This window comes from Miniopterus natalensis, chromosome 15 (assembly GCF_054644295.1).
Source record: "Miniopterus natalensis isolate mMinNat1 chromosome 15, mMinNat1.hap1, whole genome shotgun sequence".
Classification (NCBI taxonomy): domain Eukaryota; kingdom Metazoa; phylum Chordata; class Mammalia; order Chiroptera; family Miniopteridae; genus Miniopterus; species Miniopterus natalensis.
In genome coordinates this window covers 53,809,464-53,836,388 of record NC_142095.1, presented here as the reverse complement: position 1 = coordinate 53,836,388, position 26,925 = coordinate 53,809,464, and positions in this window count along the sequence as shown.

Here is a 26,925-nt window from a genome sequence, read left to right as displayed (position 1 = left end):
TTGAAATCCAGGAAAACGCACACTACATCACTCTTGCTCAAACACGATCTTTCTCCTAATGTGTTGAGAACATTCAAGAAACCAGAAAAGAAGGGTATTTTGATGTGAATTTCAGATGGCTATGTACAAAAGGACATTTCTATTGGTTGCAGAGTGCAAAACCATGATTGACCTCATGTTCTCCATGAAAACCTTACATTTCCAAGTGACCTGAAGTAAGACTTTCACAAAAAGATATGTTTGCGTGTCTGTGGTGAAAGGAGCTCTAACTAGTGTATTCAGTGCTGGAGAGTAACACACTGTACAGAATTTACACAGCGTTTTGAGAGCACCAACATGCTTCAAGCTGAAACTGCTACAAGGTGTGTGTAGCATGCAGAAAGAAGGCTTGTCATTTCAAAGAAAGAAGTGGAAACCAAAATGCATGTAGTGAAACGAGCACACCAGTATGGGAGATGTGCATGTGGACAGTTTCAAGCAGCAGCTCTTTGTGGACACTTGGAGACAGCGCTGTGAAAAAATTTCGTACGGGGCGGGATTTGGCCAAAGTTGAAAGACCTTCCAAAACCAACCCTAAAGAACTTAGCCAAACAATGAATGTTGCAACAAGCTCCTGCAGGAAAGGTGCTTCTATGAGACAACCCCCGAGCAGGTAGCTACATTCTGCACAGCACAAAATGGAAATGAATTCCAGGCTGAAAACTCACTCCAGAAGGATGAAATGCATGTGTTTCTCTCTGAAAGAACACTCTGCCACTAAGCTTTTGCTTGCTCCTTCAAAGTCTTTGTAGAAACATGTGTTTTCACTGCTGGAATACGTATTGGGATGCATTGTTTCAATCTCTTGCAAGCCTCATGTTGTTTCTTACACAATGTGGAAAAACAAGGAGTATGTTTCCCAAATCACTTGAAATCCAGGAAAACGCACACTACATCACTCTTGCTCAAACACGATCTTTCTCCTAATGTGTTGAGAACATTCAAGAAACCAGAAAACAAGGGTATTTTGATGTGAATTTCAGATGGCTATGTACAAAAGGACATTTCTATTGGTTGCAGAGTGCAAAACCATGATTGACCTCATGTTCTCCATGAAAACCTTACATTTCCAAGTGACCTGAAGTAAGACTTTCACAAAAAGATATGTTTGCGTGTCTGTGGTGAAAGGAGCTCTAACTAGTGTATTCAGTGCTGGAGAGTAACACACTGTACAGAATTTACACAGCGTTTTGAGAGCACCAACATGCTTCAAGCTGAAACTGCTACAAGGTGTGTGTAGCATGCAGAAAGAAGGCTTGTCATTTCAAAGAAAGAAGTGGAAACCAAAATGCAGGTAGTGAAACGAGCACACCAGTATGGGAGATGTGCATGTGGACAGTTTCAAGCAGCAGCTCTTTGTGAACACTTGGAGACAGCGCTGTGAAAAAATTTCGTACGAAGCGGGATTTGGCCAAAGATGAAAGACCTTCCAAAACCAACCCTAAAGAACTTAGCCAAACAATGAATGTTGCAACAAGCTCCTGCAGGAAAGGTGCTTCTATGAGACAAGCCCCGAGCAGGGAGCTACATTCTGCACAGTACAAAATGCAAATGAATTCCAGGCTGAAAACTCACTCCAGAAGGATGAAATGCCTGTGTTTCTCTCTGAAAGAACACTCTGCCTCTAGGCTTTTGCTTGCTCCTTCAAAGTCTTTGTAGGAACATATGTTTTCACTGCTGGAATACGTTTTGGGATGCATTGTTCCAATCCCTTGCAAGCCTCATTTTGTTTCTTACACAATGTGGAAAAACAAGGAGTATGTTTCCCAAATCACTTGAAATCCAGGAAAACGCACACTACATCACTCTTGCTCAACCACGATCTTTCTCCTAATGTGTTGAGAACATTCAAGAAACCAGAAAAGAAGGGTATTTTGATGTGAATTTCAGATGGCTATGTATAAAAGGACATTTCTATTGGTTGCAGAGTGCAAATCCATGATTGACCTCATGTTCTCCATGAAAACCTTACATTTCCAAGTGACCTGAAGTAGGACTTTCACAAAAAGATGTGTTTGCGTGTCTGTTGTTTAGGAAGCTCTAAGTAGTGTATTCAGTGCTGGAGAGTAACACAGCTACAGAAGTTACACAGCGTTTTGAGAGCACCAACATGCTTCAAGCTGAAACTGCTACAAGGTGTGTGTAGCATGCAGAAAGAAGGCTTGTCATTTCAAAGAAAGAAGTGGAAACCAAAATGCATGTAGTGAAACGAGCACACCAGTATGGGAGATGTGCATGTGGACAGTTTCAAGCAGCAGCTCTTTGTGGACACTTGGAGACAGCGCTGTGAAAAAATTTCGTACGAGGCGGGATTTGGCCAAAGTTGAAAGACCTTCCAAAACCAAACCTAAAGAACTTAGCCAAACAATGAATGTTGCAACAAGCTCCTGCAGGAAAGGTGCTTCTATGAGACAACCCCCGAGCAGGTAGCTACATTCTGCACAGCACAAAATGCAAATGAATTCCAGGCTGAAAACTCACTCCAGAAGGATGAAATGCATGTGTTTCTCTCTGAAAGAACACTCTGACACTAGGCTTTTGCTTGCTCCTTCAAAGTCTTTGTAGAAACATGTGTTTTCACTGCTGGAATACGTATTGGGATGCATTGTTTCAATCTCTTGCAAGCCTCATGTTGTTTCTTACACAATGTGGAAAAACAAGGAGTATGTTTCCCAAATCTCTTGAAATCCAGGAAAACGCACACTACATCACTCTTGCTCAAACACGATCTTTCTCCTAATGTGTTGAGAACATTCAAGAAACCAGAAAAGAAGGGTATTTTGATGTGAATTTCAGATGGCTATGTATAAAAGGACATTTCTATTGGTTGCAGAGTGCAAATCCATGATTGACCTCATGTACTCCATGAAAACCTTACATTTCCAAGTGACCTGAAGTAGGACTTTCACAAAAAGATGTGTTTGCGTGTCTGTGGTGAAAGGAGCTCTAACTAGTGTATTCAGTGCTGGAGAGTAACACACTGTACAGAATTTACACAGCGTTTTGAGAGCACCAACATGCTTCAAGCTGAAACTGCTACAAGGTGTGTGTAGCATGCAGAAAGAAGGCTTGTCATTTCAAAGAAAGAAGTGGAAACCAAAATGCATGTAGTGAAACGAGCACACCAGTATGGGAGATGTGCATGTGGACAGTTTCAAGCAGCAGCTCTTTGTGAACACTTGGAAACAGCGCTGTGAAAAAATTTCGTATGAAGCGGGATTTGGCCAAAGATGAAACACCTTCCAAAACCAACCCTAAAGAACTTAGCCAAACAATGAATATTGCAACAAGCTCCTGCAGGAAAGGTGCTTCTATGAGACAAGCCCCGAGCAGGTAGCTACATTCTGCACAGTACAAAATGCAAATGAATTCCAGGCTGAAAACTCACTCCAGAAGGATGAAATGCATGTGTTTCTCTCTGAAAGAACACTCTGCCACTAGGCTTTTGCTTGCTCCTTCAAAGTCTTTGTAGAAACATGTGTTTTCACTGCTGGAATACGTATTGGGATGCATTGTTTCAATCTCTTGCAAGCCTCATGTTGTTTCTTACACAATGTGGAAAAACAAGGAGTATGTTTCCCAAATCTCTTGAAATCCAGGAAAACGCACACTACATCACTCTTGCTCAAACACGATCTTTCTCCTAATGTGTTGAGAACATTCAAGAAACCAGAAAAGAAGGGTATTTTGATGTGAATTTCAGATGGCTATGTACAAAAGGACATTTCTATTGGTTGCAGAGTGCAAAACCATGATTGACCTCATGTTCTCCATGAAAACCTTACATTTCCAAGTGACCTGAAGTAAGACTTTCACAAAAAGATATGTTTGCGTGTCTGTGGTGAAAGGAGCTCTAACTAGTGTATTCAGTGCTGGAGAGTAACACACTGTACAGAATTTACACAGCGTTTTGAGAGCACCAACATGCTTCAAGCTGAAACTGCTACAAGGTGTGTGTAGCATGCAGAAAGAAGGCTTGTCATTTCAAAGAAAGAAGTGGAAACCAAAATGCATGTAGTGAAACGAGCACACCAGTATGGGAGATGTGCATGTGGACAGTTTCAAGCAGCAGCTCTTTGTGGACACTTGGAGACAGCGCTGTGAAAAAATTTCGTACGAGGCGGGATTTGGCCAAAGTTGAAAGACCTTCCAAAACCAACCCTAAAGAACTTAGCCAAACAATGAATGTTGCAACAAGCTCCTGCAGGAAAGGTGCTTCTATGAGACAACCCCCGAGCAGGTAGCTACATTCTGCACAGCACAAAATGCAAATGAATTCCAGGCTGAAAACTCACTCCAGAAGGATGAAATGCATGTGTTTCTCTCTGAAAGAACACTCTGCCACTAGGCTTTTGCTTGCTCCTTCAAAGTCTTTGTAGAAACATGTGTTTTCACTGCTGGAATACGTATTGGGATGCATTGTTTCAATCTCTTGCAAGCCTCATGTTGTTTCTTACACAATGTGGAAAAACAAGGAGTATGTTTCCCAAATCACTTGAAATCCAGGAAAACGCACACTACATCACTCTTGCTCAAACACGATCTTTCTCCTAATGTGTTGAGAACATTCAAGAAACCAGAAAACAAGGGTATTTTGATGTGAATTTCAGATGGCTATGTACAAAAGGACATTTCTATTGGTTGCAGAGTGCAAAACCATGATTGACCTCATGTTCTCCATGAAAACCTTACATTTCCAAGTGACCTGAAGTAAGACTTTCACAAAAAGATATGTTTGCGTGTCTGTGGTGAAAGGAGCTCTAACTAGTGTATTCAGTGCTGGAGAGTAACACACTGTACAGAATTTACACAGCGTTTTGAGAGCACCAACATGCTTCAAGCTGAAACTGCTACAAGGTGTGTGTAGCATGCAGAAAGAAGGCTTGTCATTTCAAAGAAAGAAGTGGAAACCAAAATGCAGGTAGTGAAACGAGCACACCAGTATGGGAGATGTGCATGTGGACAGTTTCAAGCAGCAGCTCTTTGTGAACACTTGGAGACAGCGCTGTGAAAAAATTTCGTACGAAGCGGGATTTGGCCAAAGATGAAAGACCTTCCAAAACCAACCCTAAAGAACTTAGCCAAACAATGAATGTTGCAACAAGCTCCTGCAGGAAAGGTGCTTCTATGAGACAAGCCCCGAGCAGGGAGCTACATTCTGCACAGTACAAAATGCAAATGAATTCCAGGCTGAAAACTCACTCCAGAAGGATGAAATGCCTGTGTTTCTCTCTGAAAGAACACTCTGCCACTAGGCTTTTGCTTGCTCCTTCAAAGTCTTTGTAGGAACATATGTTTTCACTGCTGGAATACGTTTTGGGATGCATTGTTCCAATCCCTTGCAAGCCTCATTTTGTTTCTTACACAATGTGGAAAAACAAGGAGTATGTTTCCCAAATCACTTGAAATCCAGGAAAACGCACACTACATCACTCTTGCTCAACCACGATCTTTCTCCTAATGTGTTGAGAACATTCAAGAAACCAGAAAAGAAGGGTATTTTGATGTGAATTTCAGATGGCTATGTATAAAAGGACATTTCTATTGGTTGCAGAGTGCAAATCCATGATTGACCTCATGTTCTCCATGAAAACCTTACATTTCCAAGTGACCTGAAGTAGGACTTTCACAAAAAGATGTGTTTGCGTGTCTGTGGTTTAGGAAGCTCTAAGTAGTGTATTCAGTGCTGGAGAGTAACACAGCTACAGAAGTTACACAGCGTTTTGAGAGCACCAACATGCTTCAAGCTGAAACTGCTACAAGGTGTGTGTAGCATGCAGAAAGAAGGCTTGTCATTTCAAAGAAAGAAGTGGAAACCAAAATGCATGTAGTGAAACGAGCACACCAGTATGGGAGATGTGCATGTGGACAGTTTCAAGCAGCAGCTCTTTGTGGACACTTGGAGACAGCGCTGTGAAAAAATTTCGTACGAGGCGGGATTTGGCCAAAGTTGAAAGACCTTCCAAAACCAACCCTAAAGAACTTAGCCAAACAATGAATGTTGCAACAAGCTCCTGCAGGAAAGGTGCTTCTATGAGACAACCCCCGAGCAGGTAGCTACATTCTGCACAGCACAAAATGCAAATGAATTCCAGGCTGAAAACTCACTCCAGAAGGATGAAATGCATGTGTTTCTCTCTGAAAGAACACTCTGACACTAGGCTTTTGCTTGCTCCTTCAAAGTCTTTGTAGAAACATGTGTTTTCACTGCTGGAATACGTATTGGGATGCATTGTTTCAATCTCTTGCAAGCCTCATGTTGTTTCTTACACAATGTGGAAAAACAAGGAGTATGTTTCCCAAATCACTTGAAATCCAGGAAAACGCACACTACATCACTCTTGCTCAAACACGATCTTTCTCCTAATGTGTTGAGAACATTCAAGAAACCAGAAAAGAAGGGTATTTTGATGTGAATTTCAGATGGCTATGTACAAAAGGACATTTCTATTGGTTGCAGAGTGCAAAACCATGATTGACCTCATGTTCTCCATGAAAACCTTACATTTCCAAGTGACCTGAAGTAAGACTTTCACAAAAAGATATGTTTGCGTGTCTGTGGTGAAAGGAGCTCTAACTAGTGTATTCAGTGCTGGAGAGTAACACACTGTACAGAATTTACACAGCGTTTTGAGAGCACCAACATGCTTCAAGCTGAAACTGCTACAAGGTGTGTGTAGCATGCAGAAAGAAGGCTTGTCATTTCAAAGAAAGAAGTGGAAACCAAAATGCATGTAGTGAAACGAGCACACCAGTATGGGAGATGTGCATGTGGACAGTTTCAAGCAGCAGCTCTTTGTGGACACTTGGAGACAGCGCTGTGAAAAAATTTCGTACGAGGCGGGATTTGGCCAAAGTTGAAAGACCTTCCAAAACCAACCCTAAAGAACTTAGCCAAACAATGAATGTTGCAACAAGCTCCTGCAGGAAAGGTGCTTCTATGAGACAACCCCCGAGCAGGTAGCTACATTCTGCACAGCACAAAATGCAAATGAATTCCAGGCTGAAAACTCACTCCAGAAGGATGAAATGCATGTGTTTCTCTCTGAAAGAACACTCTGCCACTAGGCTTTTGCTTGCTCCTTCAAAGTCTTTGTAGAAACATGTGTTTTCACTGCTGGAATACGTATTGGGATGCATTGTTTCAATCTCTTGCAAGCCTCATGTTGTTTCTTACACAATGTGGAAAAACAAGGAGTATGTTTCCCAAATCACTTGAAATCCAGGAAAACGCACACTACATCACTCTTGCTCAAACACGATCTTTCTCCTAATGTGTTGAGAACATTCAAGAAACCAGAAAACAAGGGTATTTTGATGTGAATTTCAGATGGCTATGTACAAAAGGACATTTCTATTGGTTGCAGAGTGCAAAACCATGATTGACCTCATGTTCTCCATGAAAACCTTACATTTCCAAGTGACCTGAAGTAAGACTTTCACAAAAAGATATGTTTGCGTGTCTGTGGTGAAAGGAGCTCTAACTAGTGTATTCAGTGCTGGAGAGTAACACACTGTACAGAATTTACACAGCGTTTTGAGAGCACCAACATGCTTCAAGCTGAAACTGCTACAAGGTGTGTGTAGCATGCAGAAAGAAGGCTTGTCATTTCAAAGAAAGAAGTGGAAACCAAAATGCAGGTAGTGAAACGAGCACACCAGTATGGGAGATGTGCATGTGGACAGTTTCAAGCAGCAGCTCTTTGTGAACACTTGGAGACAGCGCTGTGAAAAAATTTCGTACGAAGCGGGATTTGGCCAAAGTTGAAAGACCTTCCAAAACCAACCCTAAAGAACTTAGCCAAACAATGAATGTTGCAACAAGCTCCTGCAGGAAAGGTGCTTCTATGAGACAAGCCCCGAGCAGGGAGCTACATTCTGCACAGTACAAAATGCAAATGAATTTCAGGCTGAAAACTCACTCCAGAAGGATGAAATGCATGTGTTTCTCTCTGAAAGAACACTCTGCCACTAGGCTTTTGCTTGCTCCTTCAAAGTCTTTGTAGGAACATGTGTTTTCACTGCTGGAATACGTTTTGGGATGCATTGTTCCAATCCCTTGCAAGCCTCATTTTGTTTCTTACACAATGTGGAAAAACAAGGAGTATGTTTCCCAAATCACTTGAAATCCAGGAAAACGCACACTACATCACTCTTGCTCAACCACGATCTTTCTCCTAATGTGTTGAGAACATTCAAGAAACCAGAAAAGAAGGGTATTTTGATGTGAATTTCAGATGACTATGTATAAAAGGACATTTCTATTGGTTGCAGAGTGCAAATCCATGATTGACCTCATGTTCTCCATGAAAACCTTACATTTCCAAGTGACCTGAAGTAGGACTTTCACAAAAAGATGTGTTTGCGTGTCTGTGGTTTAGGAAGCTCTAAGTAGTGTATTCAGTGCTGGAGAGTAACACAGCTACAGAAGTTACACAGCGTTTTGAGAGCACCAACATGCTTCAAGCTGAAACTGCTACAAGGTGTGTGTAGCATGCAGAAAGAAGGCTTGTCATTTCAAAGAAAGAAGTGGAAACCAAAATGCATGTAGTGAAACGAGCACACCAGTATGGGAGATGTGCATGTGGACAGTTTCAAGCAGCAGCTCTTTGTGGACACTTGGAGACAGCGCTGTGAAAAAATTTCGTACGAGGCGGGATTTGGCCAAAGTTGAAAGACCTTCCAAAACCAACCCTAAAGAACTTAGCCAAACAATGAATGTTGCAACAAGCTCCTGCAGGAAAGGTGCTTCTATGAGACAACCCCCGAGCAGGTAGCTACATTCTGCACAGCACAAAATGCAAATGAATTCCAGGCTGAAAACTCACTCCAGAAGGATGAAATGCATGTGTTTCTCTCTGAAAGAACACTCTGCCACTAGGCTTTTGCTTGCTCCTTCAAAGTCTTTGTAGAAACATGTGTTTTCACTGCTGGAATACGTATTGGGATGCATTGTTTCAATCTCTTGCAAGCCTCATGTTGTTTCTTACACAATGCGGAAAAACAAGGAGTATGTTTCCCAAATCACTTGAAATCCAGGAAAACGCACACTACATCACTCTTGCTCAAACACGATCTTTCTCCTAATGTGTTGAGAACATTCAAGAAACCAGAAAAGAAGGGTATTTTGATGTGAATTTCAGATAGCTATGTACAAAAGGACATTTCTATTGGTTGCAGAGTGCAAAACCATGATTGACCTCATGTTCTCCATGAAAACCTTACATTTCCAAGTGACCTGAAGTAAGACTTTCACAAAAAGATATGTTTGCGTGTCTGTGGTGAAAGGAGCTCTAACTAGTGTATTCAGTGCTGGAGAGTAACACACTGTACAGAATTTACACAGCGTTTTGAGAGCACCAACATGCTTCATGCTGAAACTGCTACAAGGTGTGTGTAGCATGCAGAAAGAAGGCTTGTCATTTCAAAGAAAGAAATGGAAACCAAAATGCATGTAGTGAAACGAGCACACCAGTATGGGAGATGTGCATGTGGACAGTTTCAAGCAGCAGCTCTTTGTGAACACTTGGAGACAGCGCTGTGAAAAAATTTCGTATGAAGCGGGATTTGGCCAAAGATGAAACACCTTCCAAAACCAACCCTAAAGAACTTAGCCAAACAATGAATGTTGCAACAAGCTCCTGCAGGAAAGGTGCTTCTATGAGACAAGCCCCGAGCAGGTAGCTACATTCTGCACAGTACAAAATGGAAATGAATTCCACGCTGAAAACTCACTCCAGAAGGATGAAATGCATGTGTTTCTCTCTGAAAGAACACTCTGCCACTAGGCTTTTGCTTGCTTCTTCAAAGTCTTTGTAGAAACATGTGTTTTCACTGCTGGAATACGTTTTGGGATGCATTGTTACAATCCCTTGCAAGCCTCATGTTGTTTCTTATACAATGTGGAAAAACAAGGAGTATGTTTCCCAAATCACTTGAAATCCAGGAAAACGCACACTACATCACTCTTGCTCAAACACGATCTTTCTCCTAATGTGTTGAGAACATTCAAGAAACCAGAAAAGAAGGGTATTTTGATGTGAATTTCAGATGGCTATGTACAAAAGGACATTTCTATTGGTTGCAGAGTGCAAAACCATGATTGACTTCATGTTCTCCATGAAAACCTTACATTTCCAAGTGACCTGAAGTAAGACTTTCACAAAAAGATATGTTTGCGTGTCTGTGGTGAAAGGAGCTCTAACTAGTGTATTCAGTGCTGGAGAGTAACACACTGTACAGAATTTACACAGCGTTTTGAGAGCACCAACATGCTTCAAGCTGAAACTGCTACAAGGTGTGTGTAGCATGCAGAAAGAAGGCTTGTCATTTCAAAGAAAGAAGTGGAAACCAAAATGCAGGTAGTGAAACGAGCACACCAGTATGGGAGATGTGCATGTGGACAGTTTCAAGCAGCAGCTCTTTGTGAACACTTGGAGACAGCGCTGTGAAAAAATTTCGTACGAAGCGGGATTTGGCCAAAGATGAAAGACCTTCCAAAACCAACCCTAAAGAACTTAGCCAAACAATGAATGTTGCAACAAGCTCCTGCAGGAAAGGTGCTTCTATGAGACAAGCCCCGAGCAGGGAGCTACATTCTGCACAGTACAAAATGCAAATGAATTCCAGGCTGAAAACTCACTCCAGAAGGATGAAATGCATGTGTTTCTCTCTGAAAGAACACTCTGCCACTAGGCTTTTGCTTGCTCCTTCAAAGTCTTTGTAGGAACATGTGTTTTCACTGCTGGAATACGTTTTGGGATGCATTGTTCCAATCCCTTGCAAGCCTCATTTTGTTTCTTACACAATGTGGAAAAACAAGGAGTATGTTTCCCAAATCACTTGAAATCCAGGAAAACGCACACTACATCACTCTTGCTCAACCACGATCTTTCTCCTAATGTGTTGAGAACATTCAAGAAACCAGAAAAGAAGGGTATTTTGATGTGAATTTCAGATGGCTATGTATAAAAGGACATTTCTATTGGTTGCAGAGTGCAAATCCATGATTGAACTCATGTTCTCCATGAAAACCTTACATTTCCAAGTGACCTGAAGTAGGACTTTTACAAAAAGATGTGTTTGCGTGTCTGTGGTTTAGGAAGCTCTAAGTAGTGTATTCAGTGCTGGAGAGTAACACAGCTACAGAAGTTACACAGCGTTTTGAGAGCACCAACATGCTTCAAGCTGAAACTGCTACAAGGTGTGTGTAGCATGCAGAAAGAAGGCTTGTCATTTCAAAGAAAGAAGTGGAAACCAAAATGCATGTAGTGAAACGAGCACACCAGTATGGGAGATGTGCATGTGGACAGTTTCAAGCAGCAGCTCTTTGTGGACACTTGGAGACAGCGCTGTGAAAAAATTTCGTACGAGGCGGGATTTGGCCAAAGATGAAACACCTTCCAAAACCAACCCTAAAGAACTTAGCCAAACAATGAATGTTGCAACAAGCTCCTGCACGAAAGGTGCTTCTATGAGACAACCCCCGAGCAGGTAGCTACATTCTGCACAGCACAAAATGCAAATGAATTCCAGGCTGAAAACTCACTCCAGAAGGATGAAATGCATGTGTTTCTCTCTGAAAGAACACTCTGCCACTAGGCTTTTGCTTGCTCCTTCAAAGTCTTTGTAGAAACATGTGTTTTCACTGCTGGAATACGTATTGGGATGCATTGTTTCAATCTCTTGCAAGCCTCATGTTGTTTCTTACACAATGTGGAAAAACAAGGAGTATGTTTCCCAAATCACTTGAAATCCAGGAAAACGCACACTACATCACTCTTGCTCAAACACGATCTTTCTCCTAATGTGTTGAGAACATTCAAGAAACCAGAAAAGAAGGGTATTTTGATGTGAATTTCAGATGGCTATGTACAAAAGGACATTTCTATTGGTTGCAGAGTGCAAAACCATGATTGACCTCATGTTCTCCATGAAAACCTTACATTTCCAAGTGACCTGAAGTAAGACTTTCACAAAAAGATATGTTTGCGTGTCTGTGGTGAAAGGAGCTCTAACTAGTGTATTCAGTGCTGGAGAGTAACACACTGTACAGAATTTACACAGCGTTTTGAGAGCACCAACATGCTTCAAGCTGAAACTGCTACAAGGTGTGTGTAGCATGCAGAAAGAAGGCTTGTCATTTCAAAGAAAGAAGTGGAAACCAAAATGCAGGTAGTGAAACGAGCACACCAGTATGGGAGATGTGCATGTGGACAGTTTCAAGCAGCAGCTCTTTGTGAACACTTGGAGACAGCGCTGTGAAAAAATTTCGTACGAAGCGGGATTTGGCCAAAGATGAAAGACCTTCCAAAACCAACCCTAAAGAACTTAGCCAAACAATGAATGTTGCAACAAGCTCCTGCAGGAAAGGTGCTTCTATGAGACAAGCCCCGAGCAGGGAGCTACATTCTGCACAGTACAAAATGCAAATGAATTCCAGGCTGAAAACTCACTCCAGAAGGATGAAATGCATGTGTTTCTCTCTGAAAGAACACTCTGCCACTAGGCTTTTGCTTGCTCCTTCAAAGTCTTTGTAGGAACATGTGTTTTCACTGCTGGAATACGTTTTGGGATGCATTGTTCCAATCCCTTGCAAGCCTCATTTTGTTTCTTACACAATGTGGAAAAACAAGGAGTATGTTTCCCAAATCACTTGAAATCCAGGAAAACGCACACTACATCACTCTTGCTCAACCACGATCTTTCTCCTAATGTGTTGAGAACATTCAAGAAACCAGAAAAGAAGGGTATTTTGATGTGAATTTCAGATGGCTATGTATAAAAGGACATTTCTATTGGTTGCAGAGTGCAAATCCATGATTGAACTCATGTTCTCCATGAAAACCTTACATTTCCAAGTGACCTGAAGTAGGACTTTTACAAAAAGATGTGTTTGCGTGTCTGTGGTTTAGGAAGCTCTAAGTAGTGTATTCAGTGCTGGAGAGTAACACAGCTACAGAAGTTACACAGCGTTTTGAGAGCACCAACATGCTTCAAGCTGAAACTGCTACAAGGTGTGTGTAGCATGCAGAAAGAAGGCTTGTCATTTCAAAGAAAGAAGTGGAAACCAAAATGCATGTAGTGAAACGAGCACACCAGTATGGGAGATGTGCATGTGGACAGTTTCAAGCAGCAGCTCTTTGTGGACACTTGGAGACAGCGCTGTGAAAAAATTTCGTACGAGGCGGGATTTGGCCAAAGTTGAAAGACCTTCCAAAACCAACCCTAAAGAACTTAGCCAAACAATGAATGTTGCAACAAGCTCCTGCAGGAAAGGTGCTTCTATGAGACAACCCCCGAGCAGGTAGCTACATTCTACACAGCACAAAATGCAAATGAATTCCAGGCTGAAAACTCACTCCAGAAGGATGAAATGCATGTGTTTCTCTCTGAAAGAACACTCTGACACTAGGCTTTTGCTTGCTCCTTCATATTCTTTGTAGAAACATGTGTTTTCACTACTGGAATACGTTTTGGGATGCATTGTTCCAATCTCTTGCAAGCCTCATATTATTTCTTACACAATGTGGAAAAACAAGGAGTATGTTTCCCAAATCACTTGAAATCCAGGAAAACGCATACTACATCACTCTTGCTCAAACACGATCTTTCTCCTAATGTGTTGAGAACATTCAAGAAACCAGAAAAGAAGGGTATTTTGATGTGAATTTCAGATGGCTATGTATAAAAGGACATTTCTATTGGTTGTAGAGTGCAAATCCATGATTGACCTCATGTTCTCCATGAAAACCTTACATTTCCAAGTGACCTGAAGTAGGACTTTCACAAAAAGATGTGTTTGCGTGTCTGTGGTGAAAGGAGCTCTAACTAGTGTATTCAGTGCTGGAGAGTAACACACTGTACAGAATTTACACAGCGTTTTGAGAGCACCAACATGCTTCAAGCTGAAACTGCTACAAGGTGTGTGTAGCATGCAGAAAGAAGGCTTGTCATTTCAAAGAAAGAAGTGGAAACCAAAATGCATGTAGTGAAACGAGCACACCAGTATGGGAGATGTGCATGTGGACAGTTTCAAGCAGCAGCTCTTTGTGAACACTTGGAGACAGCGCTGTGAAAAAATTTCGTATGAAGCGGGATTTGGCCAAAGATGAAACACCTTCCAAAACCAACCCTAAAGAACTTAGCCAAACAATGAATATTGCAACAAGCTCCTGCAGGAAAGGTGCTTCTATGAGACAAGCCCCGAGCAGGTAGCTACATTCTGCACAGTACAAAATGCAAATGAATTCCACGCTGAAAACTCACTCCAGAAGGATGAAATGCATGTGTTTCTCTCTGAAAGAACACTCTGCCACTAGGCTTTTGCTTGCTCCTTCAAAGTCTTTGTAGAAACATGTGTTTTCACTGCTGGAATACGTATTGGGATGCATTGTTTCAATCTCTTGCAAGCCTCATGTGGTTTCTTACACAATGTGGAAAAACAAGGAGTATGTTTCCCAAATCACTTGAAATCCAGGAAAACGCACACTACATCACACTTGCTCAAACACGATCTTTCTCCTAATGTGTTGAGAACATTCAAGAAACCAGAAAAGAAGGGTATTTTGATGTGAATTTCAGATGGCTATGTACAAAAGGACATTTCTATTGGTTGCAGAGTGCAAAACCATGATTGACCTCATGTTCTCCATGAAAACCTTACATTTCCAAGTGACCTGAAGTAAGACTTTCACAAAAAGATATGTTTGCGTGTCTGTGGTGAAAGGAGCTCTAACTAGTGTATTCAGTGCTGGAGAGTAACACACTGTACAGAATTTACACAGCGTTTTGAGAGCACCAACATGCTTCAAGCTGAAACTGCTACAAGGTGTGTGTAGCATGCAGAAAGAAGGCTTGTCATTTCAAAGAAAGAAGTGGAAACCAAAATGCAGGTAGTGAAACGAGCACACCAGTATGGGAGATGTGCATGTGGACAGTTTCAAGCAGCAGCTCTTTGTGAACACTTGGAGACAGCGCTGTGAAAAAATTTCGTACGAAGCGGGATTTGGCCAAAGATGAAAGACCTTCCAAAACCAACCCTAAAGAACTTAGCCAAACAATGAATGTTGCAACAAGCTCCTGCAGGAAAGGTGCTTCTATGAGACAAGCCCCGAGCAGGGAGCTACATTCTGCACAGTACAAAATGCAAATGAATTCCAGGCTGAAAACTCACTCCAGAAGGATGAAATGCCTGTGTTTCTCTCTGAAAGAACACTCTGCCACTAGGCTTTTGCTTGCTCCTTCAAAGTCTTTGTAGGAACATATGTTTTCACTGCTGGAATACGTTTTGGGATGCATTGTTCCAATCCCTTGCAAGCCTCATTTTGTTTCTTACACAATGTGGAAAAACAAGGAGTATGTTTCCCAAATCACTTGAAATCCAGGAAAACGCACACTACATCACTCTTGCTCAACCACGATCTTTCTCCTAATGTGTTGAGAACATTCAAGAAACCAGAAAAGAAGGGTATTTTGATGTGAATTTCAGATGGCTATGTATAAAAGGACATTTCTATTGGTTGCAGAGTGCAAATCCATGATTGACCTCATGTTCTCCATGAAAACCTTACATTTCCAAGTGACCTGAAGTAGGACTTTCACAAAAAGATGTGTTTGCGTGTCTGTGGTTTAGGAAGCTCTAAGTAGTGTATTCAGTGCTGGAGAGTAACACAGCTACAGAAGTTACACAGCGTTTTGAGAGCACCAACATGCTTCAAGCTGAAACTGCTACAAGGTGTGTGTAGCATGCAGAAAGAAGGCTTGTCATTTCAAAGAAAGAAGTGGAAACCAAAATGCATGTAGTGAAACGAGCACACCAGTATGGGAGATGTGCATGTGGACAGTTTCAAGCAGCAGCTCTTTGTGGACACTTGGAGACAGCGCTGTGAAAAAATTTCGTACGAGGCGGGATTTGGCCAAAGTTGAAAGACCTTCCAAAACCAACCCTAAAGAACTTAGCCAAACAATGAATGTTGCAACAAGCTCCTGCAGGAAAGGTGCTTCTATGAGACAACCCCCGAGCAGGTAGCTACATTCTGCACAGCACAAAATGCAAATGAATTCCAGGCTGAAAACTCACTCCAGAAGGATGAAATGCATGTGTTTCTCTCTGAAAGAACACTCTGACACTAGGCTTTTGCTTGCTCCTTCAAAGTCTTTGTAGAAACATGTGTTTTCACTGCTGGAATACGTATTGGGATGCATTGTTTCAATCTCTTGCAAGCCTCATGTTGTTTCTTACACAATGTGGAAAAACAAGGAGTATGTTTCCCAAATCACTTGAAATCCAGGAAAACGCACACTACATCACTCTTGCTCAAACACGATCTTTCTCCTAATGTGTTGAGAACATTCAAGAAACCAGAAAAGAAGGGTATTTTGATGTGAATTTCAGATGGCTATGTACAAAAGGACATTTCTATTGGTTGCAGAGTGCAAAACCATGATTGACCTCATGTTCTCCATGAAAACCTTACATTTCCAAGTGACCTGAAGTAAGACTTTCACAAAAAGATATGTTTGCGTGTCTGTGGTGAAAGGAGCTCTAACTAGTGTATTCAGTGCTGGAGAGTAACACACTGTACAGAATTTACACAGCGTTTTGAGAGCACCAACATGCTTCAAGCTGAAACTGCTACAAGGTGTGTGTAGCATGCAGAAAGAAGGCTTGTCATTTCAAAGAAAGAAGTGGAAACCAAAATGCATGTAGTGAAACGAGCACACCAGTATGGGAGATGTGCATGTGGACAGTTTCAAGCAGCAGCTCTTTGTGGACACTTGGAGACAGCGCTGTGAAAAAATTTCGTACGAGGCGGGATTTGGCCAAAGTTGAAAGACCTTCCAAAACCAACCCTAAAGAACTTAGCCAAACAATGAATGTTGCAACAAGCTCCTGCAGGAAAGGTGCTTCTATGAGACAACCCCCGAGCAGGTAGCTACATTCTGCACAGCACAAAATGCAAATGAATTCCAGGCTGAAAACTCACTCCAGAAGGATGAAATGCATGTGTTTCTCTCTGAAAGAACACTCTGCCACTAGGCTTTTGCTTGCTCCTTCAAAGTCTTTGTAGAAACATGTGTTTTCACTGCTGGAATACGTATTGGGATGCATTGTTTCAATCTCTTGCAAGCCTCATGTTGTTTCTTACACAATGTGGAAAAACAAGGAGTATGTTTCCCAAATCACTTGAAATCCAGGAAAACGCACACTACATCACTCTTGCTCAAACACGATCTTTCTCCTAATGTGTTGAGAACATTCAAGAAACCAGAAAAGAAGGGTATTTTGATGTGAATTTCAGATAGCTATGTACAAAAGGACATTTCTATTGGTTGCAGAGTGCAAAACCATGATTGACCTCATGTTCTCCATGAAAACCTTACATTTCCAAGTGACCTGAAGTAAGACTTTCACAAAAAGATATGTTTGCGTGTCTGTGGTGAAAGGAGCTCTAACTAGTGTATTCAGTGCTGGAGAGTAACACACTGTACAGAATTTACACAGCGTTTTGAGAGCACCAACATGCTTCATGCTGAAACTGCTACAAGGTGTGTGTAGCATGCAGAAAGAAGGCTTGTCATTTCAAAGAAAGAAGTGGAAACCAAAATGCATGTAGTGAAACGAGCACACCAGTATGGGAGATGTGCATGTGGACAGTTTCAAGCAGCAGCTCTTTGTGAACACTTGGAGACAGCGCTGTGAAAAAATTTCGTATGAAGCGGGATTTGGCCAAAGATGAAACACCTTCCAAAACCAACCCTAAAGAACTTAGCCAAACAATGAATGTTGCAACAAGCTCCTGCAGGAAAGGTGCTTCTATGAGACAAGCCCCGAGCAGGTAGCTACATTCTGCACAGTACAAAATGGAAATGAATTCCACGCTGAAAACTCACTCCAGAAGGATGAAATGCATGTGTTTCTCTCTGAAAGAACACTCTGCCACTAGGCTTTTGCTTGCTTCTTCAAAGTCTTTGTAGAAACATGTGTTTTCACTGCTGGAATAAGTTTTGGGATGCATTGTTACAATCCCTTGCAAGCCTCATGTTGTTTCTTATACAATGTGGAAAAACAAGGAGTATGTTTCCCAAATCACTTGAAATCCAGGAAAACGCACACTACATCACTCTTGCTCAAACACGATCTTTCTCCTAATGTGTTGAGAACATTCAAGAAACCAGAAAAGAAGGGTATTTTGATGTGAATTTCAGATGGCTATGTACAAAAGGACATTTCTATTGGTTGCAGAGTGCAAAACCATGATTGACCTCATGTTCTCCATGAAAACCTTACATTTCCAAGTGACCTGAAGTAAGACTTTCACAAAAAGATATGTTTGCGTGTCTGTGGTGAAAGGAGCTCTAACTAGTGTATTCAGTGCTGGAGAGTAACACACTGTACAGAATTTACACAGCGTTTTGAGAGCACCAACATGCTTCAAGCTGAAACTGCTACAAGGTGTGTGTAGCATGCAGAAAGAAGGCTTGTCATTTCAAAGAAAGAAGTGGAAACCAAAATGCAGGTAGTGAAACGAGCACACCAGTATGGGAGATGTGCATGTGGACAGTTTCAAGCAGCAGCTCTTTGTGAACACTTGGAGACAGCGCTGTGAAAAAATTTCGTACGAAGCGGGATTTGGCCAAAGATGAAAGACCTTCCAAAACCAACCCTAAAGAACTTAGCCAAACAATGAATGTTGCAACAAGCTCCTGCAGGAAAGGTGCTTCTATGAGACAAGCCCCGAGCAGGGAGCTACATTCTGCACAGTACAAAATGCAAATGAATTCCAGGCTGAAAACTCACTCCAGAAGGATGAAATGCATGTGTTTCTCTCTGAAAGAACACTCTGCCACTAGGCTTTTGCTTGCTCCTTCAAAGTCTTTGTAGGAACATGTGTTTTCACTGCTGGAATACGTTTTGGGATGCATTGTTCCAATCCCTTGCAAGCCTCATTTTGTTTCTTACACAATGTGGAAAAACAAGGAGTATGTTTCCCAAATCACTTGAAATCCAGGAAAACGCACACTACATCACTCTTGCTCAACCACGATCTTTCTCCTAATGTGTTGAGAACATTCAAGAAACCAGAAAAGAAGGGTATTTTGATGTGAATTTCAGATGGCTATGTATAAAAGGACATTTCTATTGGTTGCAGAGTGCAAATCCATGATTGAACTCATGTTCTCCATGAAAACCTTACATTTCCAAGTGACCTGAAGTAGGACTTTTACAAAAAGATGTGTTTGCGTGTCTGTGGTTTAGGAAGCTCTAAGTAGTGTATTCAGTGCTGGAGAGTAACACAGCTACAGAAGTTACACAGCGTTTTGAGAGCACCAACATGCTTCAAGCTGAAACTGCTACAAGGTGTGTGTAGCATGCAGAAAGAAGGCTTGTCATTTCAAAGAAAGAAGTGGAAACCAAAATGCATGTAGTGAAACGAGCACACCAGTATGGGAGATGTGCATGTGGACAGTTTCAAGCAGCAGCTCTTTGTGGACACTTGGAGACAGCGCTGTGAAAAAATTTCGTACGAGGCGGGATTTGGCCAAAGTTGAAAGACCTTCCAAAACCAACCCTAAAGAACTTAGCCAAACAATGAATGTTGCAACAAGCTCCTGCAGGAAAGGTGCTTCTATGAGACAACCCCCGAGCAGGTAGCTACATTCTACACAGCACAAAATGCAAATGAATTCCAGGCTGAAAACTCACTCCAGAAGGATGAAATGCATGTGTTTCTCTCTGAAAGAACACTCTGACACTAGGCTTTTGCTTGCTCCTTCATATTCTTTGTAGAAACATGTGTTTTCACTACTGGAATACGTTTTGGGATGCATTGTTCCAATCTCTTGCAAGCCTCATATTATTTCTTACACAATGTGGAAAAACAAGGAGTATGTTTCCCAAATCACTTGAAATCCAGGAAAACGCATACTACATCACTCTTGCTCAAACACGATCTTTCTCCTAATGTGTTGAGAACATTCAAGAAACCAGAAAAGAAGGGTATTTTGATGTGAATTTCAGATGGCTATGTATAAAAGGACATTTCTATTGGTTGCAGAGTGCAAATCCATGATTGACCTCATGTTCTCCATGAAAACCTTACATTTCCAAGTGACCTGAAGTAGGACTTTCACAAAAAGATGTGTTTGCGTGTCTGTGGTGAAAGGAGCTCTAACTAGTGTATTCAGTGCTGGAGAGTAACACACTGTACAGAATTTACACAGCGTTTTGAGAGCACCAACATGCTTCAAGCTGAAACTGCTACAAGGTGTGTGTAGCATGCAGAAAGAAGGCTTGTCATTTCAAAGAAAGAAGTGGAAACCAAAATGCATGTAGTGAAACGAGCACACCAGTATGGGAGATGTGCATGTGGACAGTTTCAAGCAGCAGCTCTTTGTGAACACTTGGAGACAGCGCTGTGAAAAAATTTCGTATGAAGCGGGATTTGGCCAAAGATGAAACACCTTCCAAAACCAACCCTAAAGAACTTAGCCAAACAATGAATATTGCAACAAGCTCCTGCAGGAAAGGTGCTTCTATGAGACAAGCCCCGAGCAGGTAGCTACATTCTGCACAGTACAAAATGCAAATGAATTCCACGCTGAAAACTCACTCCAGAAGGATGAAATGCATGTGTTTCTCTCTGAAAGAACACTCTGCCACTAGGCTTTTGCTTGCTCCTTCAAAGTCTTTGTAGAAACATGTGTTTTCACTGCTGGAATACGTATTGGGATGCATTGTTTCAATCTCTTGCAAGCCTCATGTTGTTTCTTACACAATGTGGAAAAACAAGGAGTATGTTTCCCAAATCACTTGAAATCCAGGAAAACGCACACTACATCACTCTTGCTCAAACACGATCTTTCTCCTAATGTGTTGAGAACATTCAAGAAACCAGAAAAGAAGGGTATTTTGATGTGAATTTCAGATGGCTATGTACAAAAGGACATTTCTATTGGTTGCAGAGTGCAAAACCATGATTGACCTCATGTTCTCCATGAAAACCTTACATTTCCAAGTGACCTGAAGTAAGACTTTCACAAAAAGATATGTTTGCGTGTCTGTGGTGAAAGGAGCTCTAACTAGTGTATTCAGTGCTGGAGAGTAACACACTGTACAGAATTTACACAGCGTTTTGAGAGCACCAACATGCTTCAAGCTGAAACTGCTACAAGGTGTGTGTAGCATGCAGAAAGAAGGCTTGTCATTTCAAAGAAAGAAGTGGAAACCAAAATGCAGGTAGTGAAACGAGCACACTAGTATGGGAGATGTGCATGTGGACAGTTTCAAGCAGCAGCTCTTTGTGAACACTTGGAGACAGCGCTGTGAAAAAATTTCGTATGAAGCGGGATTTGGCCAAAGATGAAACACCTTCCAAAACCAACCCTAAAGAACTTAGCCAAACAATGAATATTGCAACAAGCTCCTGCAGGAAAGGTGCTTCTATGAGACAAGCCCCGAGCAGGTAGCTACATTCTGCACAGTACAAAATGCAAATGAATTCCAGGCTGAAAACTCACTCCAGAAGGATGAAATGCATGTGTTTCTCTCTGAAAGAACACTCTGACACTAGGCTTTTGCTTGCTCCTTCAAAGTCTTTGTAGAAACATGTGTTTTCACTACTGGAATACGTTTTGTGATGCATTGTTCCAATCTCTTGCAAGCCTCATATTGTTTCTTACACAATGTGGAAAAACAAGGAGTATGTTTCCCAAATCACTTGAAATCCAGGAAAACGCACACTACATCACTCTTGCTCAAACACGATCTTTCTCCTAATGTGTTGAGAACATTCAAGAAACCAGAAAAGAAGGGTATTTTGATGTGAATTTCAGATGGCTATGTATAAAAGGACATTTCTATTGGTTGCAGAGTGCAAATCCATGATTGACCTCATGTTCTGCATGAAAACCTTACATTTCCAAGTGACCTGAAGTAGGACTTTCACAAAAAGATGTGTTTGCGTGTCTGTGGTTTAGGGAGCTCTAAGTAGTGTATTCAGTGCTGGAGAGTAACACAGCTACAGAAGTTACACAGCGTTTTGAGAGCACCAACATGCTTCAAGCTGAAACTGCTACAAGGTGTGTGTAGCATGCAGAAAGAAGGCTTGTCATTTCAAAGAAAGAAGTGGAAACCAAAATGCATGTAGTGAAACGAGCACACCAGTATGGGAGATGTGCATGTGGACAGTTTCAAGCAGCAGCTATTTGTGGACACTTGGAGACAGCGCTGTGAAAAAATTTCGTACGAGGCGGGATTTGGCCAAAGTTGAAAGACCTTCCAAAACCAACCCTAAAGAACTTAGCCAAACAATGAATGTTGCAACAAGCTCCTGCAGGAAAGGTGCTTCTATGAGACAACCCCCGAGCAGGTAGCTACATTCTGCACAGCACAAAATGCAAATGAATTCCAGGCTGAAAACTCACTCCAGAAGGATGAAATGCATGTGTTTCTCTCTGAAAGAACACTCTGCCACTAGGCTTTTGCTTGCTCCTTCAAAGTCTTTGTAGAAACATGTGTTTTCACTGCTGGAATACGTATTGGGATGCATTGTTTCAATCTCTTGCAAGCCTCATGTTGTTTCTTACACAATGTGGAAAAACAAGGAGTATGTTTCCCAAATCACTTGAAATCCAGGAAAACGCACACTACATCACTCTTGCTCAAACACGATCTTTCTCCTAATGTGTTGAGAACATTCAAGAAACCAGAAAAGAAGGGTATTTTGATGTGAATTTCAGATGGCTATGTACAAAAGGACATTTCTATTGGTTGCAGAGTGCAAAACCATGATTGACCTCATGTTCTCCATGAAAACCTTACATTTCCAAGTGACCTGAAGTAAGACTTTCACAAAAAGATATGTTTGCGTGTCTGTGGTGAAAGGAGCTCTAACTAGTGTATTCAGTGCTGGAGAGTAACACACTGTACAGAATTTACACAGCGTTTTGAGAGCACCAACATGCTTCAAGCTGAAACTGCTACAAGGTGTGTGTAGCATGCAGAAAGAAGGCTTGTCATTTCAAAGAAAGAAGTGGAAACCAAAATGCATGTAGTGAAACGAGCACACCAGTATGGGAGATGTGCATGTGGACAGTTTCAAGCAGCAGCTCTTTGTGAACACTTGGAGACAGCGCTGTGAAAAAATTTCGTATGAAGCGGGATTTGGCCAAAGATGAAACACCTTCCAAAACCAACCCTAAAGAACTTAGCCAAACAATGAATATTGCAACAAGCTCCTGCAGGAAAGGTGCTTCTATGAGACAAGCCCCGAGCAGGTAGCTACATTCTGCACAGTACAAAATTCAAATGAATTCCAGGCTGAAAACTCACTCCAGAAGGATGAAATGCATGTTTTTCTCTCTGAAAGAACACTCTGCCACTAGGCTTTTGCTTGCTCCTTCAAAGTCTTTGTAGAAACATGTGTTTTCACTGCTGGAATACGTATTGGGATGCATTGTTTCAATCTCTTGCAAGCCTCATGTTGTTTCTTACACAATGTGGAAAAACAAGGAGTATGTTTCCCAAATCACTTGAAATCCAGGAAAACGCACACTACATCACTCTTGCTCAAACACGATCTTTCTCCTAATGTGTTGAGAACATTCAAGAAACCAGAAAAGAAGGGTATTTTGATGTGAATTTCAGATGGCTATGTACAAAAGGACATTTCTATTGGTTGCAGAGTGCAAAACCATGATTGACCTCATGTTCTCCATGGAAACCTTACATTTCCAAGTGACCTGAAGTAAGACTTTCACAAAAAGATATGTTTGCGTGTCTGTGGTGAAAGGAGCTCTAACTAGTGTATTCAGTGCTGGGGAGTAACACACTGTACAGAATTTACACAGTGTTTTGAGAGCACCAACATGCTTCAAGCTGAAACTGCTACAAGGTGTGTGTAGCATGCAGAAAGAAGGCTTGTCATTTCAAAGAAAGAAGTGGAAACCAAAATGCATGTAGTGAAACGATCACACCAGTATGGGAGATGTGCATGTGGACAGTTTCAAGCAGCAGCTCTTTGTGGACACTTGGAGACAGCGCTGTGAAAAAATTTTGTACGAGGCGGGATTTGACCAAAGTTGAAAGACCTTCCAAAACCAACCCTAAAGAACTTAGCCAAACAATGAATGTTGCAACAAGCTCCTGCAGGAAAGGTGCTTCTATGAGACAACCCCCGAGCAGGTAGCTACATTCTGCACAGCACAAAATGCAAATGAATTCCAGGCTGAAAACTCACTCCAGAAGGATGAAATGCATGTGTTTCTCTCTGAAAGAACACTCTGCCACTAGGCTTTTGCTTGCTCCTTCAAAGTCTTTGTAGAAACATGTGTTTTCACTGCTGGAATACGTATTGGGATGCATTGTTTCAATCTCTTGCAAGCCTCATGTTGTTTCTTACACAATGTGGAAAAACAAGGAGTATGTTTCCCAAATCACTTGAAATCCAGGAAAACGCACACTACATCACACTTGCTCAAACACGATCTTTCTCCTAATGTGTTGAGAACATTCAAGAAACCAGAAAAGAAGGGTATTTTGATGTGAATTTCAGATGGCTATGTACAAAAGGACATTTCTATTGGTTGCAGAGTGCAAAACCATGATTGACCTCATGTTCTCCATGAAAACCTTACATTTCCAAGTGACCTGAAGTAAGACTTTCACAAAAAGATATGTTTGCGTGTCTGTGGTGAAAGGTGCTCTAACTAGTGTATTCAGTGCTGGAGAGTAACACACTGTACAGAATTTACACAGCGTTTTGAGAGCACCAACATGCTTCAAGCTGAAACTGCTACAAGGTGTGTGTAGCATGCAGAAAGAAGGCTTGTCATTTCAAAGAAAGAAGTGGAAACCAAAATGCAGGTAGTGAAACGAGCACACTAGTATGGGAGATGTGCATGTGGACAGTTTCAAGCAGCAATTCTTTGTGAACACTTGGAGACAGCGCTGTGAAAAAATTTCGTATGAAGCGGGATTTGGCCAAAGATGAAACACCTTCCAAAACCAACCCTAAAGAACTTAGCCAAACAATGAATATTGCAACAAGCTCCTGCAGGAAAGGTGCTTCTATGAGACAAGCCCCGAGCAGGTAGCTACATTCTGCACAGTACAAAATGCAAATGAATTCCAGGCTGAAAACTCACTCCAGAAGGATGAAATGCATGTGTTTCTCTCTGAAAGAACACTCTGCCACTAGGCTTTTGCTTGCTCCTTCAAAGTCTTTGTAGAAACATGTGTTTTCACTGCTGGAATACGTATTGGGATGCATTGTTTCAATCTCTTGCAAGCCTCATGTTGTTTCTTACACAATGTGGAAAAACAAGGAGTATGTTTCCCAAATCACTTGAAATCCAGGAAAACGCACACTACATCACTCTTGCTCAAACACGATCTTTCTCCTAATGTGTTGAGAACATTCAAGAAACCAGAAAAGAAGGGTATTTTGATGTGAATTTCAGATGGCTATGTACAAAAGGACATTTCTATTGGTTGCAGAGTGCAAAACCATGATTGACCTCATGTTCTCCATGAAAACCTTACATTTCCAAGTGACCTGAAGTAAGACTTTCACAAAAAGATATGTTTGCGTGTCTGTGGTGAAAGGAGCTCTAACTAGTGTATTCAGTGCTGGAGAGTAACACACTGTACAGAATTTACACAGCGTTTTGAGAGCACCAACATGCTTCAAGCTGAAACTGCTACAAGGTGTGTGTAGCATGCAGAAAGAAGGCTTGTCATTTCAAAGAAAGAAGTGGAAACCAAAATGCATGTAGTGAAACGAGCACACCAGTATGGGAGATGTGCATGTGGACAGTTTCAAGCAGCAGCTCTTTGTGAACACTTGGAGACAGCGCTGTGAAAAAATTTCGTATGAAGCGGGATTTGGCCAAAGATGAAACACCTTCCAAAACCAACCCTAAAGAACTTAGCCAAACAATGAATATTGCAACAAGCTCCTGCAGGAAAGGTGCTTCTATGAGACAAGCCCCGAGCAGGTAGCTACCTTCTGCACAGTACAAAATTCAAATGAATTCCAGGCTGAAAACTCACTCCAGAAGGATGAAATGCATGTTTTTCTCTCTGAAAGAACACTCTGCCACTAGGCTTTTGCTTGCTCCTTCAAAGTCTTTGTAGAAACATGTGTTTTCACTGCTGGAATACGTATTGGGATGCATTGTTCCAATCTCTTGCAAGCCTCATGTTGTTTCTTACACAATGTGGAAAAACAAGGAGTATGTTTCCCAAATCACTTGAAATCCAGGAAAACGCACACTACATCACTCTTGCTCAAACACGATCTTTCTCCTAATGTGTTGAGAACATTCAAGAAACCAGAAAAGAAGGGTATTTTGATGTGAATTTCAGATGGCTATGTACAAAAGGACATTTCTATTGGTTGCAGAGTGCAAAACCATGATTGACCTCATGTTCTCCATGAAAACCTTACATTTCCAAGTGACCTGAAGTAAGACTTTCACAAAAAGATATGTTTGCGTGTCTGTGTTGAAAGGAGCTCTAACTAGTGTATTCAGTGCTGGAGAGTAACACACTGTACAGAATTTACACAGCGTTTTTAGAGCACCAACATGCTTCAAGCTGAAACTGCTACAAGGTGTGTGTAGCATGCAGAAAGAAGGCTTGTCATTTCAAAGAAAGAAGTGGAAACCAAAATGCATGTAGTGAAACGAGCACACCAGTATGGGAGATGTGCATGTGGACAGTTTCAAGCAGCAGCTCTTTGTGGACACTTGGAGACAGCGCTGTGAAAAAATTTCGTACGAGGCGGGATTTGACCAAAGTTGAAAGACCTTCCAAAACCAACCCTAAAGAACTTAGCCAAACAATGAATGTTGCAACAAGCTCCTGCAGGAAAGGTGCTT